Source organism: Theropithecus gelada, chromosome 2 (assembly GCF_003255815.1).
Source record: "Theropithecus gelada isolate Dixy chromosome 2, Tgel_1.0, whole genome shotgun sequence".
Lineage (NCBI taxonomy): Eukaryota > Metazoa > Chordata > Mammalia > Primates > Cercopithecidae > Theropithecus > Theropithecus gelada.
In genome coordinates this window covers 53,617,833-53,640,255 of record NC_037669.1, presented here as the reverse complement: position 1 = coordinate 53,640,255, position 22,423 = coordinate 53,617,833, and the positions used below count along the sequence as shown (strand labels likewise).

Genomic DNA, 22,423 nt, shown 5'->3' with positions numbered 1-22,423 from the left:
CCCAGCTCATTTTAAACATTGGTTTAAATGATAGTCACCCTATGATGGAGCATCCTGCCCCTCCCCGACAACTCCCTTACACCACTGAGCCTCCCCTACCCCAGGTGCCTGCAAGCCCCTCAGAGACCAAGGCTGTGTGCCAGGGCTTTTCTCTCGCAGAACATCCTTGATAGTCAAATCTAGACAACAGTCGCCAGAATGGCCTCTGTATTCCCAGCAGTTTGGCAGTGGAAAAGCCAGCTTTTGGCTTCCAGACAGGAAAAGCAAAGTGAGCTGACCACACACAGCCTGCACCTCAGTGACCCTCTGGCCAGAGGCTGCCTTGGGATTCTTCGGGAAGAGTTAGACCTGGTTTCCAGCAGCAACACCTTGGGAGGTTAAAAAATACAGATGACTGGGTCTCTACCCCTACCCAGTAGTAGGATCCAGGGATCCTTATTTCTAACAAACTCTCCTGATGATTCTAACACATGTCAAGGCTGGAAACAACCGATTCATTTCTTTGGGCCTCAGTTTCCTCATCCAACTTAAAACACATACAGGAGTCGGCCAGGCGCGGTGGCTCAAGCCTGTAATCCCAGCACTTTGGGAGGCCGAGACGGGCGGATTACGAGGTCAGGAGATCGAGACCATCCAGGCTAACCCGGTGAAACCCCGTCTCTACTAAAAAAAATACAAAAAACTAGCCGGGCGAGGTGGCGGGTGCCTGTAGTCCCAGCTACTTGGGAGGCTGAGGCAGGAGAATGGCGTGAACCCGGGAGGCGGAGCTTGCAGTGAGCTGAGATCGGGCCACTGCACTCCAGCCTGGGCGACAGAGCGAGACTCCGTCTCAAAAAAAAAAAAAAAAAAAAAAAAAAACTCATACAGGAGTCTAGAAAATCTCCTTCGAGCCTCACGATCATCTACAAAATGTCATTATTCCCATTTTTGAGATGGGAAGAATGGAGGTTTATAGAGGCAAAGGGATGAAGGGGTGGGCCACACGGTCATTAGTCTTTTTTGGCGCTGGGGTTTGAAGAACCTAAGATGATCTAAGGAAGGCAGCTGAATCCGCCTTCCAAATCCCTGGGGTGGACTCAGGCTCTCACACATCCAGGAGAGTCATTTCTAGGCACACTTTCTCGGGTGACTCATCAGCGCCAAGGCAGGCCTGTGTGTCCAAGCGACTGCACAGGCAGAAGCGAGGCTCTCTCCCCTAACCGGAACGCTTACCGCGCCCCTAGCAAACTCCCAGCTCCTGCCTGACAAGTTACTGCCTAACCCGTGACTTATTTTGGGAATCCCTGACGCATTTCTTTACTGTCCCTCATTTCAGAGCACATCATGCCAGCAGGGCTTGGAGGTGGGATGAGCTGGGAAACTGACCAACAGTTCAGTCAGACTGAGTCACTTCAAGAAGGGGAGTGGAGACAGCAGTGGGTGCCAGATGACACGGAGCTGTCGGCTTCCGTGTGCGTTTTCTTTTGACAGCAGCCATAGGGAAGTTGTCAGCCAGGCAGCCTCCTAATGGGATTTTTCATTTAAGAAAAATCACTTTGCTCGTGCACTGATGGAGAAATGAACTGCAAGAAGCAAGCCCTGAGGTCTGGAGACAGGAAGCTACTGAAATCACCCAGGTGAGAGGCAATTACCGCCTAGACTCGGCTGGGGCGTGGGGAAGAGACTGGAGGGCTGACGGGCTCTGGGGGCTGATTAGATGCTGGGATGATGGGGGACGAGTCACCATGGGCTGAGGTGGCTGATTGGATGCTGGAGTGATAGGGAGGAGTTACCATGGGCTGTGGTGGCTGATTGGATGGTAGAGTGGTGGGGGAGGAGTCCAGTCAGTCCCCAGTGTTGTGGCTTGAGCGTCTTGAGTGATTGATTTTGTCCTTCATGAGGATGGGGAACAGGGGCGGAAATGGACCCTGTTATCTTCAGATTCACACCCTCCACGCCTGGCACATAACAGGCCATCTGTTAAGGTACGGAGGTACTAAGTTGTCCTCTTGAGTGATACACTTTCTTTTGTTATGGTGGGAGAGTATCTGGTGCTCTGGTACCAGATACAGGTGTACTATCCAGAATACACATACACAAGGAAATTATTTATTTATTTATTTATTTATTTATTTATTTATTTAGAGACGGAGTCTCACTCTGTCGTCCAGGCTGGAGTGCAGTGGCGCGATCTGTGCTCACTGCAAGCTCCACCTCCCGGGTTCACACCATTCTCCTGCCTCAGCCTCCCAACTAGCTGGGACTACAGGTGCCCGCCACCATGCTCAGCTAAATTTTTTTTGTATTTTTAGTAGAGATGGGGTTTCACTGTGTTAGCCAGGATGGTCTCCATCTCCTGACCGTGATCCACCCGCCTCGGCCTCCCAAAGTGCTGGGATTACAGGCTTGAGCCACCACGCCCGGCCTACACAAGGAACTCTTACAACTCAACACTAAAAAATGGGTAAAGGACTTGAACAGACATTTCTCCGAAGATATACAGATGGCCAGCCACAATGAGGTACCACTTCACACTCACTAGGAGGGCTATAAGAAGATGGACAATAACAAATGTTGGCAAGGATGTGGAGACATTGGAGCCCTCAAACATTTCTAGATGGAATGTACCACAGTGCAGTCACTTTGGAAAACAGCTTGGCAGTTCCTCAAAAAGTTAATCATGGGATTACCACCTGATCCAACAAGTCCATCCCCTGGTATATACCTGGAAAAATGGTAAACACCTGTTCACACAAAAACTTGTACAAGGATGTTCATAGCTGAATTTTTTTTTTTTTTTTTTTTTTTTTTAGTGCAGTGGCGCCATCACAGCTCACTGCAGCCTCCCCCAGGCTCAAGCAATCCTCCCACCTCAGCCTCCCAAGTAGCTGGGACTACAAGTGTGCACCACCATGTCCGTCTAAATTTTTCATTTTTTGTAGAGACAGGGTTTTGCCATGTTGCCCAAACTGGTGTCAAACTCCTGGGCTCAAACAATCCTCCCACCTCAGCCTCCCAAAGTTCTGGGATTACAGGTTTGAGCTACTGTGCCTGGCCACAGCTGCACTGTTCTTTTTTTTTTTTTTTTTTTCTTAAGACAGAGTTTTGCTCTTGTTGTCCAGGCTAGAGTGCAATGGTGCGATCTCGGCTCACTGCAGCCTCTGCCTCCCAGGTTCCAGTGATTCTCCTGCCTCAGCCTCCCAAGTAGCTGGGATTACAGGCATGTGCCACGACGCCCAGCTTATTTTGTATTTTTAGTAGAGATGAGGTTTCATCATGTTGGCCAGGCTGGTTTCAAACTCCTGACTTCAGGTGATCCACCCACCTCGGCTTCCCAGAGTGCTGGGATTTCAGGCATGGGATTTCAGGCATGAGCCACCATGCAGGGCCAGCTGCATTATTCTAATTTTTATTTTTTATTTTTATTTTTTGAGGCAGAATCTCGCTCTGCTATCCAGGCTGGAGTGCAGTGGTGCAATCTCGGTTCACTGCGACCTCCGCCTCCCGGGTTCAAGTGATTCTCCTGCCTCAGCCTCCCGAGTAACTGGGATTACAGGTGCCTGCCACCACGCCTGGCTAATTTCATATTTTTAGTAGAGACGAGGTTTCACAATGTTGACCAGGCTGGTTTCGAACTCCTGACTTCAGGTGATCTGCCCGCCTTGGCTTCCCAGAGTGCTGGGATTACAGGCAGAAGCCACCATGCCGGACCAACTGCATTCTTCTTCTTCTTTTTTTTTTTTTTTTTTTTTTTTCCTGAGGTGGAATCTCTGCTACCCAGACTGGAGTGTAGTGGTGCAATCTTGGTTCACTGTGACCTCTGTCTCCCGGGTTCAAGAGATTCTCCTGCCTCGCCTCATGAGTAGCTGGTATTACAGGCACCTGCCGCTATGCCCGGCTAATTTTTATATATTTAGTAGAGACGAGGTTTCATCATGTTGGCAAAGCTGATCTCAAACCCCTGACCTCAGGTGATCTGTCTGACTCGGCCTCCCAAAGTGCTGGGATTTCAGGTGTGAGCCACTGTGCCCGGCCTGTTCTTAACAGCCGGTAGATATAACCCAAATGTCCATCAACTCATGAAGGGATACACAAATTGTGGAATATTCACACAATGGAATATTATTCAGCCATTAAAAGGAAGGAAGTAGAGACACATACTACAACATGGGTAAAACTAGAAAAGTTTTAATGCCAAGTGAAAGAAGACAGTCACAAAAGACAGCAAATTATAGAACTCCATTCATATGAAAGTTCAGATTCATGGTTGCCAAGAGATGGGAAAGGGGGGGAATTAGGAGTTATGGAGTTGTGTTTTGGGATGATGGGAATGTTCCAAAAACTGATAGTGGTGACGGTTGCACAACATTGTGAATATACTAAAACCACTGAATTTCATACTTTAAAGTGGTTTAAATGGTAGATTCTATATTTTGTGAATTTTAGCTCATAAAAAAAACAATTCTTTTAAAAGAAAAGAAAAAGGAACCAGTCCCTCTGGGCAGGTGTGGCTTTGCAGGCACATGGCTTAGTAAACAAAGGGCAAACAAAGGATTTCAGTCCCTTTTGGCCTAGTGCCCATGTGCAGTGAACGACCTGCACAGCTGTTCTTAGTTGCCCTGTGATGGGACATAAAAGCTTCTGCCCACATCTGGACCTCTATCCGCCCCATCTGACAGAGAGAAGTAGTGAAGATTGAATGCATTTGCTGAGGCTGGATGAAACCCCGCCTCTCCCCCAGGGAGAACTAAATCACAGGAATGATTTGCACCCAAGAAGCAAAACAAGCGCCTTCTTCCCACCTTAGGCATGGCAGTTGACTTTGGCCCTAATACCGAGACCTCTCATTCTGCACACACCCTCCAGCTGCAATTCCACCTAACACACCAAGCCTCTTCCACATGCCCAGGCTTGTTCATTCTTTCCACTCCAGCTATGTTCTCCTCTTTGCCCTCGTACACCCCGGGAGCCTCCTAGGGACTCACTCTGTTTCCTCTCAGCCCCTCCCAGGCACGATCCTCCCCACCAAGCCACTTCCCCATTCTCAGAACCCTGCTCCCGGGTAACCTCTTCCTGGAACCTCCCTCAGAGGAGCTCTGCCTACCACCTGTTGTACCCTTAGCACTTGTAAAAACACCCAGTTGCTGGGTTTTACCTGAGCTCTGCCACTTCTAGGCTGCTTGGCTCTGCAAGAATCACACAACTTCCCTGGCCTCAGTGTCCCCATCTGTCAAGCGTACAGGGCCATGCTTACCTGCCAGGTGGGATTTCATGGAATTAGGGATGTGTAAGGCTTTGTAAGTACAAAGTGCCGAGCCCTTAAGATGGGTTGCTGCTTTTCATCATTACTGTACAGGCCTATGTGTGTTTCTGTGCAGAGAAATACCACCATTATGCATAAGCATCTGAACTTTCTCCCCTTGATTAAGCAGGTACTCAAGGGCAGGGAAGGTGTTTGCTGCCTTTGGAGTGTACCCTCTGTCACCCCAAGCTATGAGGCCCAAGCAGAAGCCAGAATCCAAAATTCCTCTCCCTTTCCTGGGATCCCAGAGCCATATTTTGCCTAGAGTCATAGGTTTTTGAGCTTCTGTCTCTCAGATCTGACCATAAAATCCTTAAGGTCAGGAACTCTGCACTTCACTCATTCTGAACCTCAGTTTCTTTGTCTGTAAAATGGGGATAATAAAAGTATCTATCTCACAGCATTATTGGAAGGGTTAAATGAAAAATCACACACTATGCTCCCAATAAACATCAGTAATGAATAGAAGGGTGATGTATTCATTATCTATTGCTGCATAATGAATCTCCCCGACATGTAGTGGCTTAAAACAACATTAATAATTTACTATCTTTCATAATTTCAGGGGTCAGGATTTCAGGAGCAGCTTAGCTGGGCGGTTTTGACCTGCTGTCTCTCATGAGGCTGAGGCTTCAGTCATCTGAAGGCTTGACTTGGCTGGAGGATCCACTTCCAAGTAGTTCACTCACATGTCCCAAGTTGATGCTGGCTGTTGGTGGGAGGCACTGGTTCTCCTTCAAATGAGCCTCTCCACAGAGCTTCTTGAGTGTCCTCACAACATGGCAGCTGGCTTTCCCCAGTAGGTGATATAAGAGACCAAAGTGGAAGCCATACTATCTTTCATGATCTAGATTCAGAAATCACATACTGTCACTTCTGCAGTATTCTATTGGTCATGCAAATCAGCCCTAATTCAGTGTAGGTTACCCAAGAACATGAATACCAGAAAGTCTCAGGGCCATCCTGGACACAAGCTATCACAGATGATGCCGTGTACATTCTTCATGTGTGATCACGTGTAGGGCAACTAGAAAGTGACATAGCCAAGATCTGAATTCATGCCTGCCTAGCTCCTGTTTCCAGCTCTTAACCACTGCCCTGTGTTGGCACCCATTATCTTCATGAAAGCAAATCTTACTCTTTCGACAAGCCTTGTCTGAGCACCAATTGTACTAGATATGCCCTCTGCTCTCAGGGAGCCCTTGGTCTACAAGCTATGTGGGTGGCAGAGCTAGATCAGGTCTCAAGTTCCCTGGCTTCTAGTTCACTGCTCTTTCTACCCTGGCATATGCAACAGAGGGGAAAATCACCAAAGACTGGCAGCCCCTTTGGCAGGAAAGGGTGGAAGAGAATTACAGAAAATGAACTGACCTTAGAGGCAGGAGTCCTGGAGTCTAGGTCTGTCTCTGGCATTGATTTGTAGGACACTTTTGACAAGTCCCTTCTCTTCTCTGGGCCCAGCTGCCTTATTTGCAGAATTGCCTAAGGACCTTGCCTATGCAGACAGTTCATTCAATTACCATTTATTGAGGACTGGCTATGGGACAGTCACTGCTCTAAGTGCTGGGAGTACAGTGAGGAACAAGATAGAAACCTTGTGTTTGAGTCACTCGCATTCAAATGGAGGCTTAAACACAGTAAACAAGTAAACAAAGAAAAAGACCATCAGAAATAGCAATGAGGACTAAGAAGGCCAAGTGATAGGCAGGGGCACTACCTTACCCAGGAAAGTCTTTTCCAACGAGCCACAAGTGAGCAAAGAGTGAATGATGAAGCCAGGCATGGTGGCTCATGCCTGTAATTCCAGCACTTTGGGAGGCCAAGGTGGGTGGATCACGAGGTCAGGAGTTCAAGACAAGCTTGGCCAACACAGTGAAACCCTGTCTCTACTAAAAATATGAAAAATTACCTGGGCATGGTGGCAGGCGCCTGTAATCCCAGCTACCTGGCAGGCTGAGGCAGGAGAATGGCTTGAACCAGGTAGATGGAGGTTGCAGTGAGCCAAGATCATGCCATTGCACTCCAGCCTGGGCAACAGAGCAAGACTCTGTCTTGGGAAAAAAAAAAAGATTGAATGATGATGAGGTGTCCGTAGCAAGATCTGGGGGGATGAGTGTCCCAGGCATAGAGAACAGCAAGTGCAAAGGCCCCAAGACAGGACAAAAGCTTGCTGTGTTTGCAGGGCTGCAAAGAGCTGGAGGACAGTGGGCCCAGGGCAGAGTGAAAGAAGGTGAGGACAGAGGGTGTGCAGGGGTCAGATGATGTGAAGCCTTGTGGGCCACAGGGAGGTGTCTGGAGTTGCCTCTAAGTGGGGTGAGAAGGCTCTGGAGGGTTTACAGTAAGAGTGATCTGATGTGTGTCCACAGGGCCCTCAACCTGCTGTGTGGAGAGTGGGTTGCAGAAGGCAAGGGTCTTGGTTCTTTTTGGTCAAGACCTCCAGGTGTCCCAGCCTGAGAAGGCTTGTATGACTTGGGGCAGGAAAGGGAGGGACATTACCACCCTGTATTACTGGGACAGTCCACCAGTCCCTGAGCTCACCATCTATTCAACTCCTGAGCCAGCTGATGGGAAAAACAACATGGAGCTCTGGCCTCAGAAGCCATTCCTTAAATTCCCCACCAAGTTTTCCCAAACATCCCTGGAACTTCCAGATGCCTATTGTAGTCCGCGGATTCATTGGTTGGGTTAATCCAAACTCACCCTGGCATTCCAGGTCCTCCTGGTCTGACCCCTCCAGTCTCCCTTGTAGAGGAGTAGATGAATGGTGACCCCTGGTCTGACCGCTGCAGACGAGTGTGCCCCCAGACTCATCTCCTCCACATTCTCCAGTGTGTTCCCTTTTCTTTCATGCCTCCAAGGGTTTGCTTGTGCTTTTCTCTCCTCGTGAAACACATCCTCCCCCTTCAAGCCAGATCTTTTTTAGGTATCTTCAAGCTCCATCCCAAAATGCACGTCCTCCATGAAAAGACATTTTTCAAAACATATACAAGTGGGCAAAAAACATATGAAAAATGCTTAACATCACTAATCATCAGAGAAATGCAAATTGAAACTATAACGAGATGTCATCTTACACCAGTCAGAATGGCTAGTGCTAAAAAGTCAAAAACCAACAGATGATGGTAGGGATGCAGAAAAAGGGGACCACTTACACAGTGTTGGTGGGAATGTAAATCAGTACAACCTCTATGGAAACCAGTATGGAGATTTCTCAAAAAACTGAAAATAGAACTACCCTGTGATCTAGCAATCTCACTACTGAGTATCTACCCAGAGGAAAATAAATTGTGGTATCAAAAAGACACCCGCACACGTATGTTTACTGCAACACTATTCACAACAGCAAAATCATAGAATCAAACTAAGTGTCCATCAATGGAAAATTGGTCTAAAAATGTGATATGTATATATACACACACACACACAAACACACACACACATATACATACACATCATGGAATACTGCTCAGCCATGGCAAAGAATAAAATCATGTCTTTTGCAGCAACTTCAAGCTGGAACTAGAGGTCATTATCACATGTCCTACAGCCCAGAGATGGGGTCACCACCACTTTAGCTACATAGCCTGAGAACAGGGAGGAGCAAGTCTTCCTGGGACAGAGTTCTGACTAAAGCAAAAGCGGAAGCAGCAGCCAAACAGAGAAAAACAACAGCTGGTCAACCACGACAACACTTATAAATGTAGCTCTTCCTGAATTGCTTGAACCCGGGAGGCGGGGGTTGCAGTGAGCTGAGATCATGCTACTGCACTCCAGCCTGGGTGACCGAGTGAGACTCCATCTCAAAAAATATATAATAAATAAATGTAGCTCCTCCTATCTTTTTCTCAGTAAATAGCTCCACCTTGCCATGAAAGGCAAGAACCCATGAGTTTCCTTAATGATTTCCTCTCCTGTCCCTCTATATTGCCGGTTACCAAAGTCTTCCTCCTAAGTATCTCTGCAAGTTCTTCTCCCAGCCCCAATCCACATGGCCCCTGCCCTAGTTCAGGCCACATACCCCATCTGTGGATTAGTTCAACCACCTCTAAACCGCTTTCCTCCTTCCTCCAGAGTGGCCTCTTTAAAGTCCAACTGCAATCACAACTCTTCAGAACCTCCCTTGGGCCTCCCTTTGGCTTGTGAGGCTGTCAGATCTGACTCCTGTTGACATCTGTGGCTTCGTCATTTGTCCTTTCCCCACACCCTCCTTCTCTTGTCAGCTTCTCTTGGGATGTGATGAGTTCCCTCGCATGCGGTTCCTTGAGCCTGGAATGCCCTTAGCCTTCTCTTTGCTTGACTTTCAGCACAGCCTTCTCTTTGCTTGACCTTCAATGTTTAGCTATCACCTCCCACAGGAAGCCCTCGTTGACTGTCTCTCTGTCCCTACTGCAGCCCACACAGTGTGTCTAATGCCTTTTCCAGGCTCTCATAGTAGGGCTGCCTGCTTGCTTCTATATCTCATCTAAGGTGAGATATTGTTTTTGAAATGTTTGCCTCTGTGTCTTTTTTTAAGGAAAATGAGATTTTTAAAATTGAGAGTCAATTTGCATATGGTAAAATACACAAATATTAAATGTAAAGCTCAATGAATTTTTGCCTATCTATACATCGGTGTAACCACCCCAAAGATCAAAGTATAGAATTTTTCCAGAACTCCCTTCTCAGTCAGTAACAGTACTCCTCCTTCTTCTCCAGAGGCAACCACTTCTAAAATCATAGATCAATTTTACTAATTATTTAGATAATTCTTCATATGAATATAATTATATAATGTTTACTTTTCTGTGTTTATAATTATCAAAGTAATGATTTTTACTTTCTTTTATGTTGTGGGCAGTAACAGTTCGTCTACTGTAGAGTATCCCACAGTATGAATTTATTCAGGCTTGTATTGGTGGATATTTAGGTTGTTTCCAGTTTGGGCTAATATCAACAATGCTGTTCTGATTTATGTACAGTCTTTTGTGGGTATATATTTTCATTCCTCTTGGAGACATGACTTAGAGTGGAATTTCTGGATCATAGGGTAGATTTATGTTTATTAAAGTTGCCAAGGAGTTTTCCAAGGGGTCAGTATCATTTTGCATTCCCACCAGTCACATATGGAGTTCCAGTGGCTCCACATCCTGGCCAACACTTGATGTTGTGTTTTACATTTCATCCATTCTGGCAGAGACATGGAAGGAGCTCATTGGGGTTAACTTTCATTCTTGATGATTTCTGTTACCCAGGAGACTTACCTCCCCCTATTTTAGGCTATCATCTTGAGACTACTATCCTTTTCTGGCTTTGTAGAAAAAGAAAAACCAGAGTCCTTTCCAGGCTTTTGAGTTTCAAAAGTCTAGCATCTCACGGGCAACAAGAGGCTCTTGTGCATCGATGAGATAGTCCCTATGGGGAAATGCAAGGGATTTAGGAGCAAGGCTCTGCCCCCCTGAAACTAAATAAGTGTTTTCAGACAAGAATGAGGGAGACAGCTGGAGCAGCCACAAGGGAAGGGGGTAGGGTGCAGGTCCCTGAGGTAGGAGGCACTTGAACCTGTTCCTTCTCTAGACATGGTCCCGAGCTTGGAGACAGACACCAGAGTTCCCAAAGGAGTTTGAGAAAATTAAATGTAGAAAGCACCTGAGCACTTCCTAGGCAGACACTCTAGAGGAGAAATGAATGGGCGCTTAGGGGTGGGCAGAAGAACCTCATATGTCTGCCAGAATTCTCTGTGTCCTGGCAGCGATGGCAACCGAGCAAAGGTTCCTGTGTACTTGAAAAGGGCCCTGGAAGCAGCTGAGAGAGGGAATGAGACCTAGGAACAAGGGAAAACTCAGCAGTGACCTGTATGGTTGGGTGGCCCCTCCTCAGATAGGAATGAAGATGTCTCAGCACATGCCAACGTGAGTAAGTGATGATAAACTCCAAAAGAAAAGGAAAATCTCAACTTGACAAAGATTAAGGTTTCCTCGCGTGTGATGGGAGATCTTAGCAGAGACTGAGTTCACTTACCAGGAAACAGTTACCGTTCTCATTCATCTGAGTTTACAGACTGAAATTGGACCACAGTCCCACTTTTCACACTGTACTATGCTTATCTGTTTTCCTTTTCTCTTCTTGAGACTCAAGGGCAGGGATAAGGTCTGATTCTTCCTGGAATCAGCAACCTCCTGACCCAGGGCCTGCCACAGAGTAGGGGCTTGATGAAGATTTGTTAAATACTGTTTGTAAGCCCCTTAAAGAAAGGGAGAGAAAAAGCCACATGGTTGAGCACCAGCTACGTGTGAAGTCCTGTGCCTTGTAATACACATTGGCTGCTCTATGAGATAGGACTATGAACATCCCACTTTATGGATAAGCACATAACAGCCAATATTTACTCATTTACTAAGCACACACAATGTGCCATGAAGAGGACAAGGATCTGCCCTCAAGATATTCCAGTTGAGGACAAAGATATCCAAATAAGCTATCTCAGCTGTGATATGAGATCACTATGAAAACAACGATGTGACAAGACTGTGATCCCATTCCAGTTGTTGTAGGAAAAAAAAAAAAAAAGACTGTGGTTTGTCTCTTAATAACTATTCTCTCAATATCATTGTTCTAGGCACTTTACATGTATTAACTCATAAGATCCTCACTACACCCAGATGAAGCTGATATTATTATTATCCCCATTTTACACATGGAGAAACTGATGTGTAGAGTGGTGAAGTGACTTTTTAAATACCATGATGGAATTTAAACCCAGGCTGTTTGATTCTAATGCCCATGTTCCTTATTCCAGCCCTGTTCCCACGCTCCCTGCCTGGTCCACTCTGTTTGAAATTCTCTTCTGGCCAGGTGCGGTGGCTCATGCCTGTAATTCCAGCACCTTGGGAGGCCGAGGTGGACGGATCACAAGGTCAAGTGATCAAGACCATCCTGGCCAACATGGTGAAACTCTGTCTCTACTAAAAGTACAAAAATTAGCTGGGCATGGTGGTGCACACCTGTAGTCCCAGCTACTCGAGAGGCTGAAGCAGGAGAAATGCTTGAACCCAGGAGGTAGAGGTTGCAGTGAGCTGAGATTATGCCACTGCACTCCGGCCTGGCAACAGAGTGAGACTCTGTCTAAAAAAAATTTAAAAAGAGGCCGGGCGCGGTGGCTCAAGCCTGTAATCCCAGCACTTTGGGAGGCCGAGACGGGCGGATCACGAGGTCAGGAGATCGAGACCTTCCTGGCTAACACAGTGAAACCCTGTCTCTACTAAAAAATACAAAAATACTATCTGGGCGAGGTGGCGGGCGCCTATAGTCCCAGCTACTCGGGAGGCTGAGGCACCAGAATGGCCTGAATCCGGGAGGCAGAACTTGCAGTGAGCTGAGATCCGGCCACTGCACTCCAGCCTGGGCGACAGAGCAAGACTCCGTCTCAAAAAAAAAAAAAAAAAAAGAAACTCTCTTCCTTCTCAATGCTGCCCATCTCAGTGATTAACTCTCCACAACCTTCACATCTCCTCTGACTTCCTCAATGCCCAAGAGTGGGAGATGTTCACTCCTCCCTACCTTCACTGCTGTTCCCATAGCACTTTATTTTTAGGATTAATATAAGTTAGGATTGGGTTTATTGGCATGTAAGAGAACATCCAAAACACCAGTAACATATGCAAGATATGCAAGTGTCTTTATCATGTAAAAAAAAAAAGTATGGAAATAGACAGCCCAGGACTAATATAGCAGCTCCATGGTGTTAGCGACTGAGGTTATTTCATCTTGCTGCTCCATCAACCCAGTACATGGTTCCTTTCCAAGGTGACACAAGTGTGACTCAAAATGGCTACTGAAGCTCCAGGCATTACATCTACATTCCAAGCAGCAGAAAAAAAGAAAGAAGAGTTTCCTTGTTCCCTTTAAAGAGACTTACTAGAAATCCTCACAACACTTCCCCTTAGATCTCCTTGGCCGGAATTTGGTCACGTAGCTACAGCTTGCTACATGGAAGGCTGGGAAATATAATATTTCAGTTGGATATTGAGAGAATAGTTAATAAGAGACAAACCACAGTCTTTTTTTTTTAGCTACACCAGCTAGAATGCGATCACAGTCTTGTCATATCATTATTCTAGCATTGATCTCTATCACAGCTGAGATAGCTTATTTGAATATCTTTATCCTCAACTGGAGTATCTTGAGGGCAGATCCTTGTCCTCTTCATCCTCATATCCCAAAGGCTAGCACAAGTTGTAGACACTTGAGATAGAGTGACTAGGTGTTATGTTGCTTTGGATGCTCTGTGGCCAATAGCACAGTTCTCCGCCCACAGCAGGCCTCCGAAAATTGTTCAACCGAAATAAATTTAAATGTTCTTGACCTCAGTTTTCCCATTTGTAACACAGGTATAAATGGCCACAAAAGTCAACCCAGTTTGGATATTCTCAGTATCTATTACATAAAATTTGCAAACTATAGATAAATATTTTTAAAAACTAGCCAGAGATAGACACTGTGTATAGCTTTTGCTTTTTCTCTATTTCTTCTGCATAAACACATATACATGCTTTACATATAAATAGAAGCTGTACATGCCATTCTATAATCAGTCTTTTTCACTTAATAACACAGGAAGAGACTTTTGCTTTTGCCTATGAAAAAACTAGCTTGTAAAGAACAATCTTCTCCATAAACAATTAGAAAACCGGGTAGAATTGTTCAAAGAAAACAAAAATCTGTTAGAAGGCATAAAAGAGGTATCCAGGAAGCCAGAACTTGAGGGATCAAGATCTCAGGGTGAAGAGAAATGCATTGAGCAAGGGCCTGACATTCTATGTGCTCTTTTCTATGAATTTGCCAATTCATAAACAGCTAAATGGAGAGAATGAGAAGCTGAGAAGAAACCAAATGCTAGGAAGCAGAGAAGCTGAGCAGAACTTTCATCAGTCCCACAGGGGTGGAAAGACAAACAGAATTTATGCTGAACACATTTCTGAGTCATTACATGTTCTCCTACAGTGTATATGAACACTCACTAAAGCTCAAAGACCGAATCCATACAGAGAATTCCTAAAAAGAACTCCAGAAATAATGAAACCAAACATCTGGCAATAGAAACCCAGAGACACTGAGTGACTTGCTCAGGACTACAGAGCCAATTGGTCCAGCCTCCTGGTCCAGCCTCCTGGTCCAGTCTCCTGGTCCAGCCTTCATTCACTGCAGCCCTCTGCAGCTGTGGCTTCTGCTCCCAGCATTCACCTCCCCATTCCTCCCCACACATCCTTGCCAGAGAGAAAGATCAATTTAATCTCACTTCTCATTGTGATCTTTTAATAAATGAAAGTGCCTTTCTGAAAGGAAATCAAACACAAATCCTTTTATAAAAATTACTGGTCATTTTTTCTAATTGCCAAAGTAATACAAATTTGCTAAAGAAATGCTAGAAAATACAGATAAGTAAAAGCAAGTGGAAACCAAAACTCTGGAGATGAATTAGGGCCAAGTTGAAAATGGTCCATTTTGATCACTCTAAATAACATGCTGGCCCCTTGGCCACTTTGGTCCTGAAGGATGCACTTTGACTCTCATAAAGTAAGCAGGAAATAAATCAAGAGAAGGGCCATCTTGCACACTTGGGGCGGCTGCATGAAAAAGAGCCATTTGGATTTCTCAGCATCCAGAGGGTGCAGTCCCCAGAGGAGATGGCTGACTCCATGATGCGATGGGTAGGGAGCTGGACCGGGCTCCCTGCCCAGACATCTCAGTCCACAGCTTGTTGCATAGCCTGGGAGCCCAATGTAGTGACACTCATTTCCTCTGGACCTTAAGGGCTTTGTGATTTTCCCATCTCCTCTGTGCAAATGCAAAGATGACTCCCTTGGTTAGTGGAGGATTTAAAGTTATCAGTGAAGACTTTAACTGGAACTTGTTTCAGAGCTGGGGGCATGGGTTCTGTGGCTAATGAACTGGGCACCTTGGGCAAGTCCCTTACCCTCCCTAGGCCTTCCTCAATTTCCCCATGTGAACAAGGAAGCAGTTGGGCTGGATTTGGTGAGCCACGATTCCTGTTTCCTAGAGGAGGGAAGAAGGGAGGGGATTCGGTTACTGAGCATCTACCAGAGCCAAGCACCATGCTGAGCACTTTGCCTGCATGAGCTTATCTAATCCTGACAACAGCACTGTGAGGGAGAGGACATCAGTGTTCCTACCTGTCAGGGACCCCTGTTATTCTGCTAATAGCATCTCGATTTTCTTTTAAGGAACCATCTCTCACCCACTCCTAGTTCCAGGGGCCTACAGGGGGCTGACCCGACCCCTTGACTTCAGACACAGGCATGCGACTCAGGCTTAGCCAACCAAAACAACTATAATGGTTTCAGGACTGGGCATGTGATCCAGGCCAAGCCAACTGGAGTCAACCCTGGAATTTTTGCTGGAAGTATTTGGAAAGACGTGATCTCTTTGCCTTGAGGTTGTTTCGCCGTTTCCACCTCCCTATGGAAAGAGCCAGCCTGCTAATAAAACTGGCACATATGCGTAAAATAAAACTGACAGAAAAGAAAACAGAGTCAAGACAGAGGGAGACAGATTCATGACAATTACCTTTGAGCCTTTGAAGGATCTGAATTCAGGCCTACTTCCTAAACGTTTTCATTCCAGAACACTTGTAACCAAAGCTGGCTATAGTTGGGTTACCCAAGTTACCTGCAATCAAAACAATCATCATGAAAATTCTTTGTTTTTTGGTGGAGGGAGGGGGGAACAGGGTTTTGCCCTGTGGTCCAGGCTGAAATGAGGTGTTCAGTCATAGCTCACTGCAGCCTTGATCCCCTAGGCTCAAGCGATCTGCCTACCTGAGCCTCCTGAGTAGTTGTGACTACAGGCTCACACCGCCATGCTTGGCTAATTTATTTATTTTTTGTAGAGACAAGGTCTCCCCATGTTTCCCAGGCTAGTCTCAAACTCCTGAGCTCAAGTGATCCTCCCACTTTGGCCTCCCCAATCCTACCTGGGGATTACAGGGGGAAGCCACCATGCCCGGTCCATCACTAAAATTCTGGGTGCGACGTAGGCATTACTATTCTCATTTTACATACAGATGAGGAACCTGAGGCTCAGAGAAGCAAAGTAAACACAGAGCTAGTAAGTGGCAGAGCAGTTATTTTTAATCTACTTATTTCTTCTCATTGCCTTCAGACTTTACTCAGGCACTGAGGTTGTCCCTTTTTTCTGCCTCTTCCACAAAGCACAGAAGTAAGAGTGGGGCTGTGGGTCCAGACTGCTCCAGGCTCCAGATCTGGCTCATATGCTTCCCACCTGTCTGATCTTGGGAAGACTTACTAGCTGTATACTCTGAACAAGCTCCTTAATCTCTTTGTGCCTCCGTTTTCTCATCTGCAAAACGGGATGATAACAGTACCTACCTCATAGAATTGTGAGGAATCGATGCATTATTTAATTATGTAAAGCTCTTAAATCAAGCCTGACACACAGTACGCAGTAAGCATGAGGCTAGCTGTTGCTTTTCTACTGCGGCCTGTACGTTGTTAGAAAGTTGATTGTGCCCTCCTGCTCCCCCATCCCTCATACGGCCTGGGGTACCTCCTGATCTGTCAGTTCCAAGTGCCACAGCAAAGCAACCCACACCCCGCTTACCAGGGGCTTGAAATCATGTCTAACATGCTGTTTCTAAGATGCTGATTTTTCTAAAAATGCTGATCACAATGGGTTTAGCAGGCCTAAAACTAGCCCAGGAAGTGAAACTTTGGGGAGGAATTCCAAATAACCAAGCCTTTGCTGAAATGCAGAATGGAGAGAGGAGGGATAAAAGTGGACCAGGCTTCCCCCACCCGCCCTGCCCCCATCCCTCCTCCCACCTCCATCCCCTCCTTACCTCCTGTAAGCTCCACAGCTGTAGAGAGAGGAAATGTATTTTCTTTGCGTTTATAACAGTTGCTATCCTGAGTGCTAACTCAGTTCCAAAGGGTGCATTAGTCTGGTAAAGTGTAAAATATGGAGGCCCTGGAGAATCACCAGGGGGTGGGAGAGGGCGTTCGTGGATCCAGGGTGAGTCTTGGCTGTGGGGTTGTGCTAATGTGCAGAGGGCTGGCCAAAAAAGCAAATGGGACATCCCTGACCTTGCGAATCCATGATGCCCAGGACAGTGACATGGCCTGCCATTATCCCAAAGCCAAAGTCTCATATATCACTGGGCATCACAAGGTCCTTTAATCCCCACCTTGAAGATGGGATCAGTGATCTCTGAGCTACCATTTATGGAGCACTAAGCCCTTTATAGAAACGGCATCGTGAAACTTTCCAACAGCCCCACAGAGATGAAGTTATAATATAACAGGACCTTGGACCTTGGGGCTAGGCTGCGTAGGGTGGATGCTCAGTTCTCCTACATGTGACATTGTGCAAGTTACTCAATCTCTCTGTGCCTTCATTTCCTCATCTGTAAAATAGGGGTAATAATAGTTCCTACCTACTAGGACCTATTGTTGTGAGGATTAAATGAGTAAGCACCTGTAGCACTTAGAAGAGCATCTGGCACAATGGCACCTGTCTTTATGAACCCCCGTGTTACCAACATGGGCCCTGAGGCCATGCAAAAGGACCATGGACCTACCATATATGGCTTGTGAAGCAGGGCCTCAGACCCAGCTCTGTGTGGTCCACAACCAGGGCTGGTGGGACCGCTCCTACTGGAAGGAGGCTAATATACCCCTCTGACCCCCACCCCCACACCCCAACCCACCATGTCCCACCTTCTCAAACACCCTTCTCTCCCTGTAAGCTTGGGTGGTCCCATCGAAAGTGCTAGGGTAAAATCTGAAGCCATAACTGTTCAGAGGTTCAAATGGAGTTTTCCCGGCGCCGAGGAGGTAGAAAAAAACTCGATCTCTCTCTCCCAGCTCTGGAAATGAAGGCAGCCAGGAAGAATCCTCAAGCTCCCAGGTTCCCGCGGACCTGCGGAGGGGCCTCACTCCCACCCCACTCCTCCCCTCACGTCGCTGCTGGGGTGACACAGGATGCTAATTAAAACACATCTCATTTTGAAATGTGGGCTCGTTCATCAGGATGGGCTAGGGAGAAACAGAAGAGAGGTGTGAGGTTGTAGACCCTGGGGGTCTCTTTAGTTCCCCATGAAACCTCTATGGGTAGGGTCCCTATCTGTCAATCTTGTTCCACCTCTGTCTGACTTTGCCTTTTTCGATTTTGGCGCCCCTAGCAGTAATGAGGGGCACAGGTATCGCTATTTGTCTTTTTCAATCTATCTGTGATTGACTCTGCCAAACATCGTTTCATCTCTATTTCCATCTCTGCGTCTTTGTCTTGATTTATCTCTGTCTGTCGTTTTGTGTGCCCGCAGGTGCGTGGGTGGGGGTGGAGTTGTCTCACCAAGGTTCTGACCCTTCTGCCACCTCTCTTTCCAAACCCAAGGAGCCGTCCACCGCGCAGAGCCCGAGCCAGGGTACCCAGCGGTAGCAGCTCTAAACCTGGGGCGCGAGCTGGGAAAGGGAGTCCGAGCGAGAGGCGCGCCCCTAGTGCCCCCTCCCTTCGCGGGGGAGGCCCTGGGCGCGTGGAGCCGGGTGCTGGGGCGCTGCAGGCCCGCAGGGCCCCGGTCCCCGCCTTCCCCGCTGCTCGCAGGTGGCCCCCTCCGCGCGGCTCCTCCTCCCGCGCCCCGCCTCCCAGAGCGCTCCCCGGCGCCCCCGCCGCCGCCCCCGCGGCACACCCAGCAGCCTGGCCGCCGCTGCCACCGCGCCACCAAACTTTCCCCGGAGCCGGCGCCGGTGAGTCGCAGCGGGGCGCGGGCTTGGGCGAGAGCGGGGCCGCAGCAGCTGGGCGAGGCTCCGCGCTGACCAGACTGGGATCCGGGGAGCCCTGCAGGGTGGCCGGGACCCCCGGAGCCGGCGGCTTGAGATGGGCGCGCTTGGGTACCCTAGCGACGCGGATGGCCTGGGGAGGGTGGAGGAGCGCGGCTCGCTCGGGGGCATCGCTCCCCTCTCCACATTGTGGCCCCAGCACTCGACGCGCAGACACCTTTAGCTTCCCCGGGCTTGGGCAGGGTGCGCGCCCTGAGCGTCTGTCTTTGGGCTCCGGCGCGCAGAGGGGGAGTCTCGTTTTCTTTGAGCCTCCCCAGAGTCTGAATTTGCTGCTAACCGTAGTGCCAGCCCATCGGTTGAGTGCGTTCTCTGTGCCAGGCTTTGGGCATCCATTATCTGTTGCAATATTGTTATACTCATTTACAGAGGAGAAAACTGAGGCTCGGGGAGGAAAAGTTGTGCCCAGGAGCACCAGCTAGTTAAGGGGAGAGAGTCACGGTTTGGGGGAGAGAGTCACGGTTTTGCTCGGAGTCATCCTCAGTCAAATCACTAGACTTCATGAGGTAAGCCCCAGGCTCAGCGTCACCTGGAGTCGGGGGTAGGAAGTGTGCGGACCACCACTCGCCCTTCTCCTGCAGTTTGGCTGCAGCTGGGGGTGTGGAGCAAGGGGCGGATCACCTCCTCCTCGTTGTACCGACAGAGGAGGATGCTTTGGGAAAATGAGTGGATGTTATGGCCAGGGAGTGGATTCTGGTGACAAGAGCATCGGGGCTGCTCTTTCAGAGATCAGAGTCTAGAAGTTGCTCTCAGTTTTTCTGGAAGGAGCCCAGGAAGTCAGGAGCAGGAGCTGGAGTACGGCAGCTCCTCAAGGAAGTCACGTCTCCCTCTCTGTTACCCCACCCCCCAGCCCCCAGTCCTCCATGAAGATCCCACCTCTTCCCTCCTAATTCCCTGATCCCTCTGAAGTGTCCGCTTGCCTGGAGCTGGTAGTGCAGAGATGTTCCAGGCAGAGTGGCTGTCCTCCGGCAGAGGGCTCCCGCCTCAGCCTGGAGCAGACCGAACAAGGCAGGCTGGGAGTCTTGGTGAGCAAGGTTCACAGCCTGGAAGGTGCCTGAATAACTCATTTTATGACTGAGGGGCCAGAAACCTGTGACAGGAGCAGAGACAGAGTGTGTCCCTGGAGCATGAAGGAGAGGGGAATTGAGGGTCTTATGGGAAGAGTCTTGGAGGCAGCCAGAAAACCAGCAGAGACTGGGAGAGAGGGAGGGTGGACACATGAGAGCATCATTATGCATTATCCCACTTAATACTCACAGCATTCTTGCAAGGTAAGTACTGTTATTGAACAGATAGTCTACTGAGGCTCAGAGAGGTTAACTTGCTTGAGATTGCCCAGCTGGTCCCTGGCAGAGTTGGGGTTTGAACACCCATCTTGCCTGACTCCCTCTAGATTTTGAATGAAACTCAGGTGGCAGATGGGACCTTAGGTCCTTCCGTGCTTGTGTCTGGCAGCAGCAGAGATGAATAGAAGAAAGCCAGGCAGCAGGTCCGCTGTTCACAGGAATCCCGGATAACCCCATGTAAATCCCTGAGTGTGATTCAGGCATTTCTCCTGGTGTGGGGAGAATCTATGGAGAAGCGCAGGGGATGCCTGGCATTGTTTTTGTTTTCAAATGTGAAAGAGAATCCCGTGGAGGCAGGAGATGGGCAGGTGCTGCCTGTCCATGATTTCAGAGCTGGGTGGAGGCCGGAGCTGCCTGCCAAGAGACCCTGCACCCCAGAGTGGTTTGGCCAATGCAGGGCTGGGAGTGGTCCTTCCTAGTCCTCAGCTGAGTGTCCAAGGGAGGAGGGACTTATATGTGAGCCTCCTCCTCTTCGACTCTCTCAGAATTCTGTGTTGGCACTTTCCTCTTCACAATGAAGGAGTGCCTGGCTTTTCCTTAGCAGAGAAAACACATAGCAAAGACATCAAGAGTGTGGGATTCTGGAGCTCACCTGCCTGGGTTCAAATCCCAGCACTGTTGCTTATGAGTTTTGTGGCCTTGGTCAAGTTGCTATGTGTCTCCGTTCCTTGGTTTCCCCATTTTTAGAATGGAGGTATTCCTGACACCTTCCTCACTGGGTTGGTAAGAGAATTAGGTGTGTTCATGTGAATAAAGCACTTCAGTGGTGCAGTGTAATACCTAAAAGTGTTAAGAGTCCATTGTTATTGTTGTTGCTATTAAGGTCAAACAATCCCAGCTCTGTATCCTGGCTCTGCCACCTGCAAATTGCCCAGCCTCTGCAGGCCTCTTGCTTTCTCATCTGTAAAGTGAGAGTAAGTCTGGTTGGATATAGTGTGTGCCCCCAAAGTCTTACTGCAGTCTCAAGCTTTAAATAGCCTGAAACTTGAAGTCTCAGTGTGGACCTGTATAAACTTCTGACACTCTGCTAGGCACTCAGCAGACGCTGGCCATTGCCACAAGTGTCACTAGTGTGGATGATATTGCTGCTACACAGTGCAGCTTGAAGTTTGTGCTCTGGCTTTCTTCTGAGGAGCATGGATTTGGGACAGTTTTCAATCGCATGTTTTCTAGAGGGACAGAACGCTTAGGGTTGGAACCCCAGCTCTTGCCCTCAGAACCGAGAGATCTTGGGCATCAGCTTCCTTATCTGCGAAATGGCCGTTAGTTCTATTTGCCAGTATCTGTTTCTCAGGATCAATGTCAGGATGGAAATGTGGAGAAAAGAAGGAAAAAAGCAGATGGTATAAATGGCAAAGAATTACATGAAATTGTAAGTAATTCTCATTAGCATTCAGGCTGGGAATTACCTATAATTGCTGCTGATCCAAGATGTTTTATCTGAAAGATGTACCTGGCAGAGGATCATTCAAGCCCCAGTCACCTGCTGCCCTCCCTTTAACAGTGATGCTGAGCGTTTCTGAATCTCGGGATGTAATTATAATAAAGCTCCCATATCTCATTTATAAGTGACTCACTTCTGTCATTAATGGTTGTAGAGGACTCAGACACATACTCTTCGGGAACAATGCTGCTGCTGCTGTCGGAGGGGGGGCCAGGATGCCTTGCCTCTTTTATGCATTCATCCTCCCTGCTGTAATTCTTCAGTGATAATGCAGGGGGATCACATGGGCCAGGATCGAAGCTGACAGCTCTCAATTTGTGCAGCAGCTTGGATGGCGAGGGCCATTGAAACCTGCTGTTGCCAGCAGAATGCATGTTAGAAACTATCACATCCCAACAGAGGAATGAGCAGAAGAGGTTGAGAAAGCTGCCCCCAGGGAGTACTTAAAAGCACAGACTCCAATGTCCAACAGACCTGAGTTTGAATCTTAGTTCTGCCAGTGTAT

General features: G+C 47.9%; 1 protein-coding gene across 2 annotated transcripts in view; it reads left to right on the top strand.

The window, feature by feature from the left end:
* The first annotated feature begins 1,308 nt into the window (after window positions 1-1,308).
* The window catches only part of HRH1 (histamine receptor H1), a 130,462-nt gene continuing 109,347 nt past the window's right edge, over window positions 1,309-22,423 (top strand). The window contains exons 1-2 of one of the 2 annotated variants that reach the window (XM_025376151.1): window positions 19,015-19,038; window positions 19,498-19,634. The gene's annotated coding sequence lies outside the window, so the exon portion shown is untranslated. Of the gene's footprint in view, window positions 1,617-19,014; window positions 19,039-19,497; window positions 19,635-22,423 lie in introns of those variants that run through there. The other variant, XM_025376152.1, reaches the window with a different exon arrangement.